The sequence below is a fragment of the Equus przewalskii genome, chromosome 31 (genome assembly GCF_037783145.1).
Source record: "Equus przewalskii isolate Varuska chromosome 31, EquPr2, whole genome shotgun sequence".
Taxonomy (NCBI): Eukaryota; Metazoa; Chordata; class Mammalia; order Perissodactyla; family Equidae; genus Equus; species Equus przewalskii.
Genome location: NC_091861.1, coordinates 7,023,262 through 7,044,069, shown reverse-complemented (window position 1 = coordinate 7,044,069; position 20,808 = coordinate 7,023,262). Strand labels below are relative to the sequence as shown.

The window sequence follows — 20,808 nt, the reverse complement described above, 5'->3', positions numbered from 1 at the left end:
TTGCCCTCATTCCACTGGTGCTGTTTGTTCAGAACATTTTTGGGAAGTCCTCTTCTAGAATACTCTTTGTTTGCATATAGTGTCCAGTGTAATGTTAAGCATTCAGCTGGCAGCTGCTGCTGTGTGCCAGGTTGTTTAGGCCCTGGGGGCCACAGAGGCAGATAAAACAAGCTCTCCCGCCAAGGTGCTCACTATCCAGTGGAGAAGGGAGCAGAAAGGGAACAAAGATTTTTTTTCTGAACGCATGCCGTAAGCCAGGTACTGGGCTAACAGCTTTTGATAGGCTGCATTTAATAAGCACACACAAAAATCCTCTTCAATGCAAAGGCAGCTCGAGAGAGGCTCAGAGATTTAGCCAAAGTCACACAATCTGGAAATGACAGGACTGGTGCAGGCCCAGGGCTGTCAGGCTCCCAGCGCGCTGCAGTAAACAGGTCATCCAGGTGCAGGAGGCAAGGAGAGGCTGGACGGGAGAGGCCGCTCGCGTGGAGCAGGGAAACTCGATCTGGGTTGTCCAGGGCCCAGGGGAGGGGCTTACCACGTGTCTTCTCTGACGTCAAGAACTGGCCTCGCACGTGCCCGCTGTTGACTCTTTCATCAAGAGGCTTTGACAAGCCAGGTGGGCAGGGAGAGTGTCTCCAGACATAAAACAGGACCTTTCTACCTTATTTACGTAAACTCAGACACACAGAGGGACACTCAGACACATTCACACACCTCACTCACTGACTCAGAGCACAGTCTATCCAATTTGTCTACCTCACAAGGAGGCAAGGGAAGTGGGCATCTCAACATGAAAAATCTAGTTTCTCACAGTAGCCAAAAGGGTGGAAACAACTCAAGGGTCCAGTGGCGGATGAATGGATGCACAAAATGTGCTATGCACATACAGTGGAATATTATTTACCCCTAAAAAGGAAGAAAATTCTGACATATGCTGCAACGTGGAAGAACCTTGAAGATGTGATGCTAAGTGAAATAAGCTGGCCATAAAAAGACAAATACTGTATGATTCCACTTATATGAGGCACCTAGAGTAGTCAGATTCATAGAGACAGAAAGTAGAATGGTGTTGCCAGGGGCTTGGGGGAGGGGAGAATGCAGTTATTGTTTAGTGAATACAAAGTTTTAGTTGGGAAGATGAAAAAGTTCTGGAGATGGATGGTGGTGATGGTTACACAGAAATTTGAAGGTAGTTGATGCCACTTAAAAATGCTTAAAATGGTAAATTTTATGTTATGTATATTTTACTACAGTTAAAAAAGGAGTTTATTCTCTTTGGGGATAAGGATGCATATTCCTTTCCTCAAACTAACTGCAGACGCGTTCGGAAGATGGATTTCTTCTGTTCTCTTCCCAACCTCAGGCCATGAGGCTTCCACTGGCAGTGGCAGGAGGCAGGCTGTGGCTGAGCATGGCTGGGGAGAGCGCTACACGCACAGTAAGCAGGCATTCTAAAATCAGCCACAGAAAATCCCCTAAATGTATATGAATGCCTTAGCCGAGCCTGAATCAACAGCAGGAAGGGGAGGACCTCAAATTAGCAGACATCCCCCCCATAATTTGCAAAGCAGTATTTTGGCTAGTGCATTTGGCTCAATATAGAACAAAGCAAATAATTTTAATGAAGGAACAATGAAGAGAGACTGCTAGTCCCAAGACTGAGTCTTAAGGAAAACTTTGTTCTCTGACCAATTTCAGCTTTCCCTAATAAATAATAATGCTGTAATGCCAAGCAGTCTGTCGTGCCACCTCGAGAGCTGTGCACTGTGCTTCCAAACGTTCCATTTATGCCGCCTCCATCTCTCCCCATCGCGTCACTGTACTCAATGGGTTCAATTTTAACAACCCAACCAAAAAACACACAGCTCTCACCTGCATCGGCCTTAATCCTAAAGGCCCTGGAGGCCCACCCAGAGTCTGCAGCATTCCTTGTTCTGGTGGCCTCCCAAGGACCAGCGATGAAAGATAAGAGCCCTGGGAAGACAAGGATGGAGGGAATCGGTACGTATCAAAGGCCCTACTACGTGCACAGTACCATGACTTGTTCACTGAGCCTTCACAACCCTATAATTGTCAAGTTTTATAAAGGAGAATAGAGCAATATGCCCAAGGAGCAGAGCTAGAACTCAGCTCTAAATCACCTGACTCCCAAGTCCACACTCTTTCCATTACACTAAGCTGCCTCTCAGAATGACTTTTTTTTAAGAAAAAACAAAAATCCTGCTTGCCTGGCTTCTAAACTTCTCCAAGTTTTCTGTAGGCCCCAGCCCAGCCCAACTTTCCATTTGAGTAAAAAAGAACATCATCCCAGCTGCTCTGTCCCAAGTCACGTGAAATGGCGGGAAGAGATTTCATAAACACAAAAGCCTCTTTAAATAAATAGGAAAATGGGAATCATTTTGAAAGCGGTAAGCTTCTAGAGAAAGCTCTCCAGTTCTGCAGCCCTGGGAGCCTCAACAGAAGCCCGTGCGGATCCTTGCTGCACCCTGCCACGGCGCGGCTGAGGCTGCCGTCCTCCTCCAGAGAGCTGGGCCTGGACAGGATGTGTGCTGGCGATTTCTGAGCCGGCCACTGTAAGGAAAGCCACTTCAAACCGCCACCTGACCTTACTCGCAAGACAGAGAGCTGCAGGGCGCAGGGCATTCAAGAGATGTATCTTTCAAACGTGTAACTGTTAATGCCCCAAATATAGGAGAAATATTAAGGTTTGTGGAACAGGAGAACTTCTTTAAAAAGAAGAAAGAAAGAGAAAAGACAGGCTCCCCAGGCAGCAGCACTGCTTTGTGCATGTTTGCCAGTGTGAACGCTGCCTCTCATTTCTCCTCCTCTTTTCCTAACAAGCACCAACAATCAGCAGACAATAAGCTCTCAACATCTGGCTCCTAGGTCCACAGCTTCAGTCTCCTCCCGGCCCCAGAGGTTCTGGCCTCAGCTGAAATCCCTGACAGCTGCTCCAGGCCCATGGTAACCGAGCTCAGCTGCTCAGGGAGCAAAGCAGGCATGTGGTCCCGGCTCAGGTGCTGCTCAGCCCAGGGACCCAGGAGCCCTCGAGGCAGCCCACCCTCTGTGAGCAGACTGCACAGAGCCCCGCTTTCTCAGAAGCTGGACTAAAGTCACTGTTGGGAATCGGGGGGAGGGTCAGGAGCCCAAGAGCAGAACGCGGAAGACACTGAGCTAGGACCGCCTCGGGCTGCTGGAGGTAGTCGGGCCCCTCCAACACCCCCTCCTCGCCTGCCTCTTCCTGGCTCGTCTAAACTGAACAGGGTCAGGCAATGCTGAGACCCTCTTCACACACAGAGATTAGGGAAACCCTTGTCTGAGGGCCACGGTTTTAGCATTTAATTTCTAGACTTCAGAACCACTCACTCTCTGAGTCTAGAGACCTCTGCCTCTGCTCGTGCAGAAGTTTTAATTGTAGCCCATTGTAAGCAGTCGGATTTCAGCATCCCCCAGTGTATTCCTCACATACACACACGAAGCTGAAACAGAGGTTCCCCAAACAGCCCTTACCATGCCTTCTGATATTTCTATTCTACTCTCTTATAGTCTATTTCATTAAGATGTGGTGGTTGTGACCATCTATATTGACCCCCCTTTGAGGGTCAAGTTTCAAAACTGCTGTGGTTCATAGGAGCCAGTCGTGCCTTTCTGAGTTAACACCCTGTGCTGACATCATGGGTCAACAGAAGGCACTCATCACAGGGCTGACTGGCCGCTCATTCCCTTTTCTGGATAACTCACGTTTCCCCATAAAGCCCCAGGGTGGTGCTTTTCAGATAATTCACATTGTCCCATGGCCCCGCCAGTGGGTCCTCACAGCACACCTTGCTTACTATGCTCGTCTTCAAGCATAGCCCTAGAAGAACTCATCTGTGTGCTCACAGAACCACTGCTAGTAACCTTGAAAACAGCACAGAGAATATGAGAAGGGTCAGAGGACTGAAGACGGGTAAATATTTGCCCAGTGTTTTGTCAAAGTGAATTCTGGAAGCTTCCGACTGGCAAACGTAGGGCTGGATTACAGAACAAGTGATTTGTGAGCATTTACAAGGAAAAGCAGACATCACTAAGTCTGAATGGTTCAGTATGAAAAAGTCTCAGCAAACCAATCTCATTTCTTCTTTCGATGGAGGCTATAAACCAGGAAGAATGCTATGGAGAATGTGTTTAGGTCTCATCAAGTTGCATGAAAAGACAGAGAAATAAAGTCTGCATCAGAGTGGGGTTGAAAAGCTCTGAAGCTGTCTGAACTACACCTTGGAGGCTGCTGCTGATGGACCCTTAGGAACCTTGGGGAATTCTGCCATGAGGACCCAGAAGGTTCCTTCCTGAGTTCAATCCTAGTCAACCTATTTATCGACGACTTCTTCAATTCATGAACAGCAATAGTACTAATGGTATGGAGCCCTCGATCACAACTGAGAAAGGGATGAACTGGACACCCAGACAGCACCTTACAGTTTTATCAAGTACTTTCAGGTACCTTATCTCATTTGAGCCCCCCAAGTCAGGGAGCCGGGTGACGTTATTATACTCATTTTGCAGCTGGAAAAGCTCAGGCTCAGCCATCAGTTTCCCGCCCCCAGCCATCCTGACATTCTGGACAGTAATTCCTTACTCTCCTGTGCGCTGTAGATGTTTAGCAGTGTCCCGACCTCTACCCATGAAATGCCAGTAGGGCCCTCCTTACGGTCGTGACGGACAACAATGTCTCCAGACGTTGCCAGATGTCCCCGGGGGGACATCCCCCATTGAAAACCACTGGGTTAACTGGCTTGACCAATGGAGTTAAAAAGTTGCTGGGACAGCATGTGGATTGCAGTCTCCTCATTCTTCCGACCCTTGCGAAACGCTGGAGGGATAGTGAGTGGGATAATCACAGAAATCAGGAGTCAGAATTAATCCTGATTGAAATGCTAGGCCAAAATCGATACTAAAAGAGGAGGAAGGTCCATGTTTTGGTTTTAAAGCCATTTACCGGGCACGGGAGGCTGGTGCTGGTTTAACAGCAGTTAGGTATGGCAGTCTGGGGGCGGGGAGTCAACCCCAAGCTCAGGAGCAGCAGTCCGGACATCTCCCTCCCTCTAACCCAGCCCAGCTGCCCCTGCCACCCTCTCTCCCTGGCTCACCCACTGCGGCCGTCCCTGAGGCACCTACAGAGCCTCCCACGGCCCCTGAGAACTTGCCTCTGGCCCATCCTCAGTCGCACTTCTGAGGACTCTGGTGTGCGGTAAAACTAGCAGACAGACAGATGGCAAGAAGGAGGAGCGGGGGAAGGAAGGGAGATGGGGAAAGGAGGGGGAAGACGAGGAGGGGAGGGGAGAAACCTTGGCAGGACCCACACCACCACTGTGAACCCCTCAAACCCAGAGCCACCACAGTAGGACAAAGGTGAAGAGAGAGAAGAGGAGAGGAGAGGGAGGAAAGTGACATAGGACCACATCCAGAATGGGGACAAGGAGACAAGAGGAAGGCAGAGCAGGGGCAGGACAGCTGTCTCCCAGTCTTCCTCGTCCATCCGGCTCCTTCCTGCTCCTCACCCAGGGCACCCAGCTTGGCCCATTACTCACCTGTTAATGCCCCTACCTGGGAGTCTCTGGAATTCACTATACTTGGTTAAAATCCTGGCTCTACTGATTACTGTGATTTGGGGCTAATTATTTAATCTCTCTAAGCCTTAGTTTCCATATCTGTGCAATGGGTATGGTAACATCAGCCTCGTAGTTTTGCTATGGGATTAGACAGGCACCAGAAAGTGCTCACTGGGAGCGAGCATCAGTCATCACGGACAACCCTGGCAGCTACACAGGAACCACATTCAACTGCCCTGAACGCCAGCAGCACCTCCGATCCGACAAGGCCAAGGCTTAGAGAGGAAACGGCGCAGGCCCGGCCCAGTACTTTCTCCTCTGATTCCTCAGGAAACCATTTTCTCGTTGGAGCTTTAGCTGCTACCATTTCTCAGGGTCCCTTTGGAGACAAAGTGACCACTAAGACTTTCTCTGGAGAAGTCACTGCTGACCTTAGCAATGAGAAAAAAACAACAAAAATGCCTTAATATCCGGTGAGGGCTCTGGGTATTTTCTAAGTGTTTCATTACACTTACTAAGGCCACACAACCTCAGAGCTGAGCCACAGCACAGGTGAAGTGGTCCGAGCCTCCCCCTGAGGCCTGAGATCCCCCATCCCCCCGCAGCCCCCAACCAGGGGTCAGGAGGGGTCCACACAACCCATCCCCTCTCCCCCGAAAACATCCCTGAGATGGGTCACACTCAGCGACGCCCGAGTTTCCTACAGGAAGGACAGGTACAGGTCCCTACTAAAAAGAGGACACAACTCTGAAGTTCATCCATCCAGGCCTCCTGGGAACAAACCATACCAGCAACCACTGACTAAATTGGTGCCCTTTAATCTGGAGGTGTTCTTATCTGAGAGTAACGTAAGATAGTTCACCGAACCAGAAACCATGAGCAAGCGGCAATTAAAAGCTGCTAGGTCCAGGAGGAAACCCACTGATTCTGGCTACGTGCCTGTCACAACTTGGTTAACCTTTCTGAATCTGTCTCCTTCTCTGAATGATGACGGAAATAATCGTGATGAGGTGTGATTAAGGCATGATGCCTTTAAGGGCATGGTACAGTGTTTGGCAAATATTCAACAAATGTTAAGTTTCTCTCCCCTTTCTCCACCAACAAGCAAATCTACAAATATCACAAATACACAGTGCAGAAAACAAGAGAAATAGGATGTCCCCCTCTTAGGTGAGCAAGTGTTGCACAGGAGACACAGTCCTGGCACGAGCAACGAGGGGAAGCACCTCCTCTGCTCGTTGTCCCTGCGGCCTGGAAGTCAGGTGGGCGAGCTCTTTGTGCCTGATTCTCCAAGTCGGCAGACTCCGGGTGGCCATCTCCATCCTGAGGGAGAAGGTGAAATCACACACCTTCCAAGGGAACTGGATTACACAGTTCCCAGCACTCTGATCAGCATTTAAGTCACTCCTCCTCCCCACAGTGGTGGGAGCTGGAGAGGGGAGTGACCACGGGGGAAGACACTGGCCACCTGCTCTGGGTGGCAGAAGCAAAAGAGAGAATTCTCCAGGTTCCTCTGCACAGAACCCAGGGCTCTCCTAGTAAGAGCTGCCCAGGAATGCCACGGGTCTCTGGCCTTGCCTGGCACTTTGGGCACCAGCCTGCCCCATGCCAGGGACTCAGCTAGGGTTGGGTGGTGTCTCCTGGGAGGTGTCACAGAGGTGGGTGCGGGTCCCAGGGGTTAGGACAGAGGGGCAACAGGCTCCCAAGCCTTCCTTCCCCAAAGGAAGCACTCAAAGGGGACAGTAACCACCAAAACCGAGCCAGAAAGGGGTCGGGGGGGGGGGGTCAGAGTTTGGTGATGGAGCTAGTCCTCTGCTACACGTTATCCCCCAGAACTGCCTTTTCCACATCCACAAAAGCTGAAGCATCCCCTCATTCCAGGGAAGGTTTCTCTGAGACCCTGTCAGAGCGGCAAGAACAGCCAGCAAAACAGATGGCCTTTATATCTGGATGTTAAGGGGTCCCAGAGAGGAACGAAAACCCTCTTGGGGCAGCCCTAGTCACAGCCACAAGCCCCAGAGAGCTACGTTCTCCAGACAGATGGAGTGTGGCACTGCCCCAGGGCAGAACAGCACTGCAGGCTGAAAGGCAGCTTTGGGTTTGTCTGCCCAACCGGTTCAAATCTTGTTTTCTCTCCCCGAAATGTCATGGGTGGAACTGTCAAGGAGCCAAGGGGATCACCCACACTGGAGAGTTCCTTAAGGGCAGAAGCTCTGTTTGATGTCTCTTTGTTTCCGCAGCACTTAGCATGGTGCCTGGCAAAGGGTGGATGTCGGGAAATCTCTATTGATGCGAAAGATGAGAAAGGTCACTGACTCCTTAAAGCCCCTAAAGCCGCAGTTACAGCTCCTTTCTGGACTGAGCACGGGGACCTGAGTGCAGAGGGGCAGGGCCAGCGATGCTGAATACACAGGGGAAGAGAAGCCTCTTTCAAGTGAGAGGACAGATGTGCTGAGCATATTAGAGGAGGGCCGCCCTTTCAGAATCCTAAGGTGGGAAAGTGTACGCCTTTTTGTCTCATTTTGCCTCTCCCCAGACTCAGAGCTGGGCTCCACCAAGCCACGCCTGGAAAAGAGAGAGGCCCCAGGGGACAGGCATTGTTCGCTCACATTTGAACGTTCACTTACATTACTAATTCTCCAGCAGCTGCAGAAGAATGGAAAACAAAGGCTCTTCCTCTGGGAGGCCACCCCAAAGCTAGGGTGCTGCTGCCTGAGGTCAGAGGAGGAAGGGGAGAGGCCTCATCTGCAGGAGGTTACGGAAAGCTGCGTCCTGGTGAGGCTACCCTCTCCCCCAGGCCCCTGAGCTAGAGCTCCATGCTGGACGTGGCTTTTCAGCCGGGCTGGCTGGCTCAGGACTCGCAGATCTGCTGATGGTCTCCAGTAAGAGCCCTGGGCAGCGCCTGCTCTGCTACAATGGTCACATCTCAGGCTGGTGCCCTCTCCATCCAGCTGCACATAGTTTCTTATAATTAGGAAGGTTGAGCTTGGCAGCTCAAGAAAGAGCTGGAAAACCAATGGCAAACCAGAGTCATGTGGAAACTAACAAATGCTGGGGAGGACCCAGGGAAGAGCTGATGGGCAAGGACCAGCACCTTAAGCTTTCCATAGGTTCCTTGAACACTCCATGGCCCTCTGGCCTCCTCTCACCCCTACCATCTCCCATAAGGAACAGCCTTGGCTTTCTGACACGTTGATAATAAGGATCTAATCGGGTCAAGAGGGAGGGGAAGGTCTCAGCCAAAAGGAAAGCTCTCCGTGGGCCATCTGTTCAGCAGGAAAGCTGAAGACAGCAGCTCCTGGTCCCAACAGCACTGTGACCAAGGGAAGAGACGGGCAAGGGCAGACCGCCTGGAGGATGACCTCTGAGGGTCTCCGCCCGGCCAGGCACCTTGCAGGCTGCTGACAACACTGGCTTCCTAATCCAACAGCCTGTGCTGAGAGGCAGGATAGAGCACAGCAGCTAAGAGTCCAGACTCCAGGGCCAGGCTGCCTGTGTCCACATTCTAGAACTTTCTGTGACACTTCACAAGTTACTTAACCTCTCTTTGTCTGTTTCCTCATCTGCAAAATAGATATATTAATAGCACTGACCTCACAGGGCCATTATGACGATTAAATAAGCCAAAATATTTAAAGCATTCAGAACAATGCCTGGCACATGTTAAACACTCCATGGTTAGGCATTATCATCTTTACTGTCAGGTTTGTGAGAGCAGTCTGTATTCACTCTCCATAGCACCCAATCTAGCACAGCCTCTAAAAACAAAAACAATTAGTACCATTTACCACGCATGCAAGGCACTTTACCTACATTGCTCAGTCCCACATAAGCCCAATGCCGGAAGTATTTTCACGGAAGATAAGTATGTTGTCTAAAATGCTATTAGTAATTGGCCAGGCGGGGACTGAAACTCAGCCTCTGACTCCAGAGCCTGCTGCTTCTTCCCACAGGCTGACTGCTGAACACCACCTACCCTGTGCAGATTGAGAAGGGAGGAGGAACCGAAACAGAAGTCAAGCAAGAAAGGAAGAAATACAAAGAGACGCTGGGGACCTCAGAAGAAATTCAGTCTTGTAAAGGCCTGTGTCTTTTTCTGGATCTAGGTTTGTCATCATTTGCTTTCCCTTTGACTCCGGATTTTAGATGACACAGGGCATTACATGGCAGCACGCAGCACCTTCAATGAAAAACCGGCAACAGGCAGTTGGAAACTGTTTTTGTGGACATGGATGGGGACAAGACTTCTTGAGATGTTCCAGGTGCCCAACAACACTGATTCTTCACGTGAACACGCCTGAGGACTTCAAATGCTCCTGGCACTCTGATCAGAAGGCAGTCACGCCCGGCCTGCGTGAGCTGCAGCTGAGGCTCCCTGCTATCTAAGCCCAGAAGTCTTGCTTTTGGAAGAAGTACCACTTCTACAGAACAGAAAGTACAATCCCAACAGGAGAATTCCTACAAGACTCTGCAGGCTCTAACATCTTGCTACCATCAGCCCTACTTCAGAAACTTGACTTTCCTGGTTTTCTCCAAGGACCTCATCTGTTAAGCTCCACAGATACGTGGAGACCTGCTCAGTAAACTGTCAGCATGCCGGTGGGGGGTTGGGGTGGATAGTCTTCCCAAAGCCCCCTTCTGACTGGGCCTGAAATGAGCACACTTCAGAGGCATTCACTAACCCACCTGGTTGTGATCAGAGGGTCATGATCACTGAATCCTTCTAACCTCACAACATCAGCACCATAAACATTCTCTAATTCTGCAGAACAATCAGTACGAAATAGCCATTTCCTGCTCATCAATTGCTCCCTTATCAGAAATCTCCCTCCCCCTTCCTCCTGTAACACCCAGGCACACACAGAGAGAGGATCAGAAAAGGCAGGAAATGCTTGCCCAAGACGCAAGCAAATACCAGAGAACAGAAAGAGACAAGAAAACTGCATCAAGTGCCTGTTGAGCAGGGCAACTATTTCCCCAACAGAAAGATCAACTTGATAGCTCCTCCTGTTTCATCATGAGTAGGTACCCAGAAAGAATGACCTTCTGTTGGGCTGCTTCTGCTCTTCCCACGGCCTTATTGTATCTATCTGTAAAAAAAGGCAAGGAAAAGCTGGCACTGTGCCTGGAGAGAGATGAGGAGGGTTGATTACACGCGCACAGTAAGAGCACAGATTTAATTCACTCACCTGACTCCAAGAAACCCATGAAACACAACTCCTCAGTCTCTTTACTGGGCGATGGTAATGAAGATCCATTTACAGGGTGCTTCCCTACTGTCAGTCTAGAACCCTCTAAAACTAGCATGGAGTATGAACAGGGAAACCTGGGGCACTGTTTACTGCAAATTTAACAAAGTGCATCATCCGGAGACAACAGATACCGCATTTCAACAGTGGTTTCTTTGGCTCCTGGTATTCTTTGTATTTATCCGTAACTTGCTTGCCCCCAGCTCCCTCCAACCTCAAGAAACCAGGAACTAAGATAATTTTATTCCTAATTAAACATTTTTTCCTCCCACAGACAATCTACATTGACCCTATCGACGAAAAAAATCTGAGCTGGTCTAACAGCAGGAGGCGGTTTATTTCCACAACAGTAAAAGATCTAAACCAAACGTGCCCTGTGTTTTAAACATTGAGGTCTGACAAGGACCCAGATTCCACTTCGCTTGCCAAAGGCTAAGTGTGTGTGTTTACGTAAGAGAAAGTGAGTGTGGGGAAAACGGGAAACCTCCGAGGAGGTGAAGGCAGAAAGGGGCAGACACGGTTAGAAAGACGAGACTGCACACGGTCCCAGAGCCTAAGCACGAGAAACACCGAGCCTCTCCTGCCAGCAGCCGGACCCGGGGACCCGGCCTGACCGCATCTCTCGCTCGACTTGTTTACAGCCCAGCGCAGCCATCCTTCCGCCCCCGGCTCAGCCCGGTTCCCACGCCCGACTTGCGGGCCGACGGCGGGCGCCGCCCGGGGGGTCGGAGGAGAGCCGGCTCTCCGAGGGGCTTTTCCTCCCGGCGCTTGCTCCCCTGGCCCGGCCCGGCCCCCAGCCGCGGGCGCCTCCCGAGCGCCCCGCCCGCCGCCTACGCGCGGAAGCCCGCGAAGCCGAGATCAGGCGCCGCCTCCCGGCATGCTCCGCGGCGGCGCGCGCGTCCGCGCCGGCCACGTGACAGGGGACCTTCCCCCGGCCGCGGGGCGCGTGCACCGGTCACGTGGCGGTGGAGCTTCCCGGCGGCGGAGTGCGCAGCCGCGTCAGTCACGTGACAGGGGAGCCTCTCCCGGGGTTGGCCGCGGCGGTGGCGCCGGGAGGCGGACTCTGCACGCGCGAGGGCGGGGCGCTGGAAACACTCGCGCGTTTGCTTTGTGCCCTCAAGGTGGACAGCGGGAGGGCCGCCGCTGCGTCTTGTTCCGGAAGGAATCCCCGCGCTGCTACTTTGCCAGCTCCGTGGCCTTGGGAGAATGCCTCTAAGTGTGGCTTTCCTCATTTGTAAATGAGTAGAATAGCTCTTTTGTAGGGATTTTGTGATTTTTGTGAGAACTGGACGGGACAGTCCAGCCCCGCTAACCTAATTTATTACGAGTTAGCTGTAGTTTGTCATTGGTATTTTGTGGCATGCTCAACAGACTTCTCTGAAGTGCGTGTGCTGTGAATGTTCACAAATTCATTCACTCAGCAGCCCCCGGTTTTCACACTGCCAAGTACACGGCATTCAGCCTAAAATGGAATGAGCCAAATTATCAACGCTTGAGTCTTCCTCCACCCCTCTCACCCCCAGGAGCAACAACTTTTGGTTCTACTGTTAGCTGACTTCGTGCAAAGACTGATAACTACAACAACAAACTACGTTTCTCTCGAGGCAGCACTGTGGCCACCTGCAGGGACAGCTTTGGAAAAGGTAGGTGTTGTGCATCCCAAACTCAGCCCTCAGCCTGTATTTCCCGAGACCTCAGACTATGAGGGGCAGGCTCCGATCCTGTTTGTTCAGAACCCAGAGGACTTTTGACTATTCATTCTTAGGCTGAATTCAGCATTTGCTGCACTATCACAAAAGGAGGATGCTAAACGAATGAGGAGCGTAAACATTAACAGTACCAGCACTTCAGAAAAATCTGTTTAGCGTGCCATAAAAGATTAACGACAAATTGTTAACTATTACTTAAATTAGATCCCCAGTTTAACTGTACACCATCTAGAAGGTAATAAAACGACTAAACGACTTATCTTTTAAAAATCATTGTATCATCTTAGGCTACTCATACTCCAACAGTCGGTGTAACTGATCAGAGTTGTGAGAACTTCCTGTATAAAACTTCTTGCGTGTGCTGATGAAGATGTATAAGGCTGGAGGACAACCCAGCTAGTTTCTTTCCTGGGTCATTATGAAAAATTGAATTGAGCAGGCAATGGTGGAAACTGTCTTTCTTGGAGATTTTCTGGAGACTGCAACATTTTTCTCACTCTGGAGAAACAAACAGAAAGACTGTGACAAAAGCACTGGAGATAAAAATGACAAGAGGGAAGAGAGTTTACAATGGCTTGAAGCAAACCAGTGCATCATTCTGGCAACTTTACAGCCAGGCTTTCTTCAGAGATCACTGGCTACTTAAACAGTAAGTGATGGACGTTCAGCAATGCCTTGTCCAGGCTGGGAGTGACTCTTTCCCCTCTGCAGGTTGTAGGGGGAAACCTGTGAGTTCACACAGCTTCAGCGTCACTTGAAACCTTGAGCTGGAATAAACCTTCTTAAAGTTGTAGGCTCCTTTTACACTGTGAAACACACTCCTCAGAAAACTTAGAATTGGAAGAGAGAACTCCTGGCAAAATTGTGTGCTTTTAAAAAGAATCCCAGCATAGCTTGATGAAAAAGTGTTCAATGTTCCGAGAATCAAGAATAGCACCAGGAACGATCGTAGAACCAGATCCATGGCTTCCCCAGGCTCAGGTCACCCTCCCCCCAGCAAAAGCATCCTAAAATTTCATAAAATATTTAGGAGCTAATTCCTTTGTCACTCACCCCACATTTTACAGAAACATTCTGGTGGCGAGAGGGAGGGAAAGGGATTTCCAGAAACATAAATCCGGGTTGACGATTCTGATGCGCCCCTCCTGTCCCGAGTCCTGTCAATGGAAGGACCTGTGCACACGTACATGCACACAGTTTCAACCGCTGAGCAGAAACACGTGTCTCCGTGACTGCCTCCGTCCGTTCCAGGAGGCTGAGCTGGCCCCAGGCTGTGGGCATCTCCCCTCCAGCTAATATCAGATTACACTGGGAGTTTTCTCCTGATCCCTGAGAGCAGATCTTTGAGGCTCTTACAACTCTGTCTCAAGCAGGTCATTTGAGGGATTCAAAAATCCCTGGGAACTGAAGCAAAGCCTCATCCAAGCAAGCCCAGAGGTGTTGGGAAAGCACTGATCAAGAAGAAATTTTTCTCCCTCTCTTCCCACTCCCGAACACCCATTTGCTCACAAAAACATCAACCCCACCAGCCCTTTCTCTCTTGTTCTGAGCTGCTACAGGCTAAGAGTCAGCAGGCAAAGGCTGCATCTGGACAGATGTTCCCCCTATCCCTTCCTGGGATGTGAAGGTCAAAAAGCCTTCGGAACCCATCTGCGCCCCACAAACCTGAAAGATTTCAGTAGTTTCAGTACAAATGTTTAAAAGAATAAGATGAAGGGCAAGAACATGGAATCACAAAGCTGAACTCAACCCTGAAAAATAACAAATAATAAAAAACAAAAGTATCTAGTAGGGAAGCCCCCTGGGCTGGACAGTTGTTTCCTCCAAGGAACGAAAAGCAGTTCTTTTACCCACTTCTATCCCTAGGTTCCTTGAGCAGAAACCTTCTAGAATGTGGGCTTTCTGAGCTGAAAAGACCTCAGAGACCACCAACAAGACTTTGGGTTCTAAGCCTGCAGACTGTGGACTGGTGTTGAGGTGGGCTTCTAGCCATAAATGTCCCGAAGGAGCATGCAAAATGGTTTGTGAAATGTGCATTGTCCTCATCCACGGAGAGGGTGCTCCTGGCCACTGTCAACCACTTTCGGAAATGGCACAAGACCCAAAAGGGGGCTAACAACCACTGATCTGGTCCAGGTCTTGGATTTCACAGATAAACCCCAGGAACCTCAATTGAGTGCTCCAGGTGACACAGCAAATTATATGTCACCTTCGAAAGCTGGTCAGGGCCGGTGGGAGGAGGTGGAGGACGCCACATGAGCTAACAGCCCTCCTTCTCCCCTTCTAATTACAAGGATCCCGTGAAGTCTTCAGCCGCCACTCTGTCTGGCTTTCTGCGCCTGGGTGTGTCAGTTGCCACTCTGTTGCCAAAGTGTACAGATGGCCGGGGGACTAGGGGTGGCTGGATATGGCCCGTGGCCAGCTAGCTAGTACCCAGGCGCCAGCTCTTAGCTGAACTGCTTCCTTAGGGGTTTTCAAAAAACTCAGTCTTCATAGGGTGAGGCACGGTTCAGTCCTCTAAGGACCCATCACAAAGGTTGGCCGCATAAGAAAAATGAATAAAAACCATTGCCTTCAAGTACCAGGTGGTCCCTATTTCCAGAGCAGGGCAATTAAGAACAATTTCACAAGGGGAAAAAACCAATGTACTAGAATAGGTCAGAATGAAAACACTGTTGCAAAATAAAGTATGATTTCTAAGAGAAAACCGCAGAATAGAAAAATATTTGTAACAACAGATCGCTTACTATATAAAAATTCTAGAAACAAGTGCCATCATTACCACAGTTCAATTCCACGGCTGTGCAATGGGGATAAGCAGGCAATTACACAGGAGTATTTAAAGGCATCATCGCAAGGAAACATGCAGAGTCCCACTGGAAAACTAAAGAACTACTATACTAAAACTTTAAGGACAATCAGACAAAGAAAACCCAATGGTGGTAGAGAAAACGGAGCAGTTAGACTTTGCGGATGACGGTTGGTTCAGTCTTTCCAGAGAGTAAGATGGGAAGATGACACAGCCACACATTCTTCTTGGGTTTTGACCAACAATGCCACTGAGAGGAACATTTCCCAAGGAAGTAACTAAATGGAGAAGAGAAAGGGTAATTTTTACAAAAATGCTTGTTGCTGCATGTAGCAACAACTCCAACTAGAGGAAAAGCACAACAATGTAAATGATGCCGTGGTTCACAGCTCAGGCTCAGGAATCAGACTGCAGTCCATTTCCAGATCCTCCGTGCTGCCATGAGGATTAAGCAGAATAATCCATGGGAAACACTTAGAACTGTGCCTGGGACATAATAAGGACTTGATCAAAGTTAGGTCAAGTTGATGAAATGAATATATTATCATTATATATTCACTTAAAATGACAAGCAGATGACCTACGTCAATTCATGAAAATGGAAATGTGAGATGTCATTAAAATGATAAAAATCAAAAGATAAAACTAGTACAATCAGATTACAATTATGTACAACATAATTATGCAGCTTATCAAAGACTGAAGTACACTTAGAATGAGTTGAGTCATTTGTTTGGTTGTGATTATCATTTAGAATCGTGCTCTGCAATGTTTCAGTTTATGCTGAAATCAAAAAGAACACAAAAAAATCAACAGTGCCGCAAACCCCTTGTAGGATGCAGGAGGGACCAGACTGAGGGACCTGATATTGTTTGGGTGTCTACATCTCCCCTCAAGGAACTCAGCAAAACGTGTGCTCCGTGGACCTATTCTAGGAATAAATACTCATTGTTTTCAAGTCACTCCCGTGCCAGAGGCTGACTTGGGTACAAGCATGTGACATATTCTAGTCAATGAGACTTGGGGATGTCCACTAGGTGTCTTCTGAGAAAGATGTCTCAGACACAAGAAGAGCCAGCCCCTCTATTTCCTCCACAGGACGTGATGCTAGTGTCCACACAGGACACTTGGACCTGCAGCAGCCGTCCTGTCACCCGGAGAAGAGATGAGTCAACATGCAGTGGGGACATGGCAGACTGATGCAAAGGACACAGCTCCTTGAGTGACTTGCCTGCACTAAAGAATTTCCCAAAACTGGAGCTGCCTCTGCAGAGACTTATTAATTAATTAAGGTGAAAAATCCATTCTCCTTACTGTTCAAGCCCGTGGAGGTGCAGTTTTCTGTTAGTCACGGCTGAGGGCGTCTTAACTAAAGAGCCAGGGAGCCCGCACAGCCTGTGATGGAGGCCTGGCAGGCCTGTCCGGCCCCCAGGCCTTATGGATTCTGCCAAGACTCCTCATTGTATCCCATCCTGGGAGAGCGCCTAGCGGAGGTGGAAGAAGAAACAGCACTGGCATTTCCATGCCCATTGTACAGAACAGCGCTACCCGGGCCAAGGACAACTCCAGATGGCACAGCGAGCAGGTGACAGCACTGGGCAGCAGAGCCCAGACGTCTGGCCCTTTAATAGGGGACCTCCACAGGCCTCCTGGCCTCCAGCTCTCTCATTTCTGGAGTCACACATTTCCCAAAGGCTGTGACAAAACTGCCCTCTGGAGTAGGGCTGCCAGAAAAAGTGCAAGACACCCAGGTGAGTCTGAATTTCAGATAACAACAAATAACTTTTTAGTATAAGCGTGTCCCATATGTGAAGCTTCTGTGCCGCTGCTCCAGCTGTCTCCCTTCTCTGCCAGGCACCAGACTAGGGACAAAGCCCTCTGCGTGCACACTGGACATGGAGATGGCCTCCCTGCCCCCTCGTCGTTTGGGCTGCCCTGGGTGTGTCTGGGCCAGAGGTCGGAGGGTGGCCAGGGTCTGGCCTCATGAGGTCTCCATTGAGTCTAGGAAGATCTGATGAGCATTTTATAGTAACAGACAAGAAGTGGCTGACGCTTAAAATGCCAGAGTGGGGGCAGGCGTCCCTGTGGTCCTGAGAGTTTGGAAACTATGCAGCAGGCTGTGGTGGGAGGCTGGGGCAGGGGGCGGGGGGGGGGGGCGGGAGGCGGGGACGTGCACAGTGGCTCCTGACGTCCAACTTCCCCCTACAAGAACTTCTTAGATGAAGCAAAGGAGTGATATTTCCCTGACCCTACTCTCTAAATACAAAACTCCATGACTGCTGACAAGCCTAGCCCTCGCCTGTCCACTCTCTGTAGACTCACCTTTGCTGGGGTCACGTTGGGCTCACAGTCTTTCTCCAGCAGGCCATGTCTTACAGCATAGTCCCCCCGGGCCAAGGACAAGTTCTGTTTAACTTGCTTGATGTGGGACTATCTACCTGCTCACAGACAGTCCCTTAATAAAGCTTGCCGAGGAGAGCAGAGCATCATTTCCTGGAACCTGGCTTTATGGTTCTGTCTAGGATCCCTACCGTGTCCTGCCCAGGGCCAGCACTAGCCCAGAACTGGTTCCTAGTAAGTGCCTGTGAAGAAACAGCTCACTGACTCAGGAAGATTCTCGACGCACTGGCCAAAAAGTTTCAGCCAAGGCCCAGCAACAGACAGATGGATTCCCCTTCCCCGGCCCCTCTCTCCCCTGGTTGGCTGCCTCCCGTAGAAGGTGCTGGGCCAACAGGAATCCCTGGAAAAGGAGTTTGGGATGCGGTGGCTGGAGACCGCGCCCTTCGGAAGAACAGAAGGGAGAAAACACGTGGACTCTCCCATGTTCACGGTGAACCCTCTCAATTGCTTGTCTTTTTCCTTTCTGGAAAGGAGAAGGAACACCGCACAGAAACTGCGGGTAAGAACGAGGTCAGCAGGGCCTGCCACCTCGTCTGCAGGGCTTGGCACAAAGTGAAAACACAGCACCTCCTGTTCAAAAAGCAGGGAAAAGGGCCCCGAAGGGTAGTAAAATAGAACCTTTCCTCCGCAGTCTCTCTGTCAACCTGCAGGAGTGTGGCTTCTTTGCTATATAATGTCTCTGGGCCTGTGCAGAGGCACGCGGGACCAGGGGCCTCGCCCCACGACTCCGGCCACTGAAGGGGGCTATAGGTTCCCCTCCCGCCAGCTGCCAGCCTCCGGGTCAGGGCCAGGGAGTCTCCCCTTCCCACAGCACCACACGAGGATGGGAGCACCTGAAGGGACTGCAACCTGCTACCTGGGTCAGGAGTGAGCGCCAGGCTGGTCCCCACACAGGTGCCTGCTCCGTGCGGGTGGCCCTGCCAGCCTGGGGCAGGGATGCCTGCCAAGCCCCCCCCCCTTGCGACAGCAGCGGCACAGACCCTGGCCCTCCCTCACTTCCCCCCACCCAGGCCCCTGATGGGGCATCAGCAGGTGCTGGGGGTTGAGAAGAGGGAAGCCAGGTGAGGCCCCAGCCCCGGGGGCTCATGCTCCATTGTCCCATTGGACTTCATTTACAAAACACAAACTCAAAGACAGAATTATTAAGAATTTCAAGACGATGACTGCAGAGCATTAAACTCCAAAGGTGGGGCCCTCAGAGCGAGGGGCAGCAGCACTGGTCACACACCCATGAAGCCAGCCCTAAGACAACAGTACTTACTGAATGAGAAGAGAGAGAGAAACGAAATAAAACAAACACAAAAGATCCTCCAATTAACTGAGAGTGCCCAATACTCATAAATAGGATGAAAAATTAAACTGTATCACTTAAAAAAAAAATTGGGCCAACAGCCCTGTCCAAACTGACAGGGTATTTCTCAGTCTAATGTCCCCACCTCCTCCCCATCGACCCCAAAAAGTCCTTTGACTCCGCTTGATATCCTGTTGAGATTTTGCCAAAGTAAATAAATCCTTGCAGTGGTTCCGAACCACAAACAGTACCTGCCCTGGCCCAAGAGGGTGTCTGCTAAATGACCCTCAGCATGCTGGGCAGTCCCAGACGATGAGAGCTGGCCTACCCACAATGCCAGTGACGTCCCACTGGAAAAGCTGCACCGGGAACTGCGAGAACCGGAGCTTGCGTAGAGACCTACGCATCTGGACTTCCGCTCATTGGTCACGGAGGCAACAAGTGCCAACAGAAGTCCCTCCAGAGTACTGCCCGCCGTCTCTCTGAGGTTTGAGCAGAACCCACTAGGGTGTCTGCCACAGCACCATCTCCATCCCTAACCCCGAGGCCTCACGTTAAAAGGCAAGAAGGGAAAGAAAGGGGGGCCCAATGCAGGCAGGGGCCACATGGGTCCCCCAGTCAGTCAGGGGGAACGCCCCAGTGTAAGGTGGGTCGTTCTTCTAGACACTCTCAGTTCTCCTCCCTTTTCCCAGTTGGGTCCTGCCACAGGCCGGGCTGGGGGATGCTCAGTTTCTCCCACAGGGTGTCCCTCGGCCTGGCTAGGGGGTCCGGGGGAAGGGATCCAGGAACCCTCCTCTGCGGGGGATACAGCACGCCACCAGGGTGGAAACAGTGAGAACGAGATAGTCGTCTTGGTTTTATATATAGCACCTGCGTCTTCCAGAGACCTCAAAACACAGGGTGAGAACGGGGTTAAACACCTTCCAACCGCCCCCAGGGGTGGGCAAGGCTCTCGTGGAAGCAGCCCCCCCAGAGCCCTTCTCCTCCTCCGGCCCCAATGGCCAGAGCCTTTGCTAGGAACCGTCAGGCCCTTGTGAGGTCCGCAGCCGTCTGGGTACCCCTGGCCTCCCGGTCACTGTGGGCACAGTCCCAGTCCCAGGATGAATGATGGGTGAGCAAGTGCTGACAGCCTCCCCACACTAAGTGGGCAATGGAGAAAGAAGGCGGAGAGAACTGAGCTACAAGGACCACTGCTGTAGGCCTCCTTCAACGAAATGGATTCCCAGAGCTGGTACACCTGCAGGCACCTTCTGCTCAGCGCGACATGCCCCTTTTATGGCTGAGAAAACCAAGATGTTGAAGGACAGGGTGGAGTGAGCACTGGACTGGGAGGAGGGGGAGCTGGCCTTGCCCCGGCCTTGCACTCAGCAGCCTGGGGCCTTCAGGCCCACCTGTCTGTTCAGGCCCACGACTTCTAAGGCTCCTTCCAGTTGTACATTATCTGGTCCTGCAGAGGCTGCTGAAGCTTCTGGAAGGGCAAGGTTGGCCTTGCTGCCCTGGGAGTGAGAAGGACAGTGCAGGCTTGGGTGTGAGAAATGCCAGAGCGCCACGGTGCATCACAGAGCTCCCTGGAGGATCCAACAGAGGAGGGGGGAAGCACGGCGACCGGGTGCAGGCAGCTATCAGCAAACCACAGGATGGTCAGTAACGCTCACCATCTGCACCCCCTTCCATTGCGGCCTCCCCTGGAGGCACATGCGTGTACACGTATACACACCCTGTACATACACACACACTGCAGCAAGACCCCGGAGGT

General features: G+C 50.9%; 1 protein-coding gene and 1 long non-coding RNA gene across 2 annotated transcripts in view; one reads left to right on the top strand and one right to left on the bottom strand.

The window, feature by feature from the left end:
- The window catches only part of ITPKB (inositol-trisphosphate 3-kinase B), a 96,112-nt gene that overhangs the window by 53,621 nt on the left and 21,683 nt on the right, over nucleotides 1-20,808 (bottom strand). The window lies entirely within an intron of this gene.
- Nucleotides 11,686-14,246, top strand: LOC139080699 (uncharacterized). Its single transcript, XR_011535414.1, has 2 exons — nucleotides 11,686-12,486; nucleotides 12,840-14,246. It is a non-coding gene; the product is annotated as an uncharacterized lncRNA (long non-coding RNA).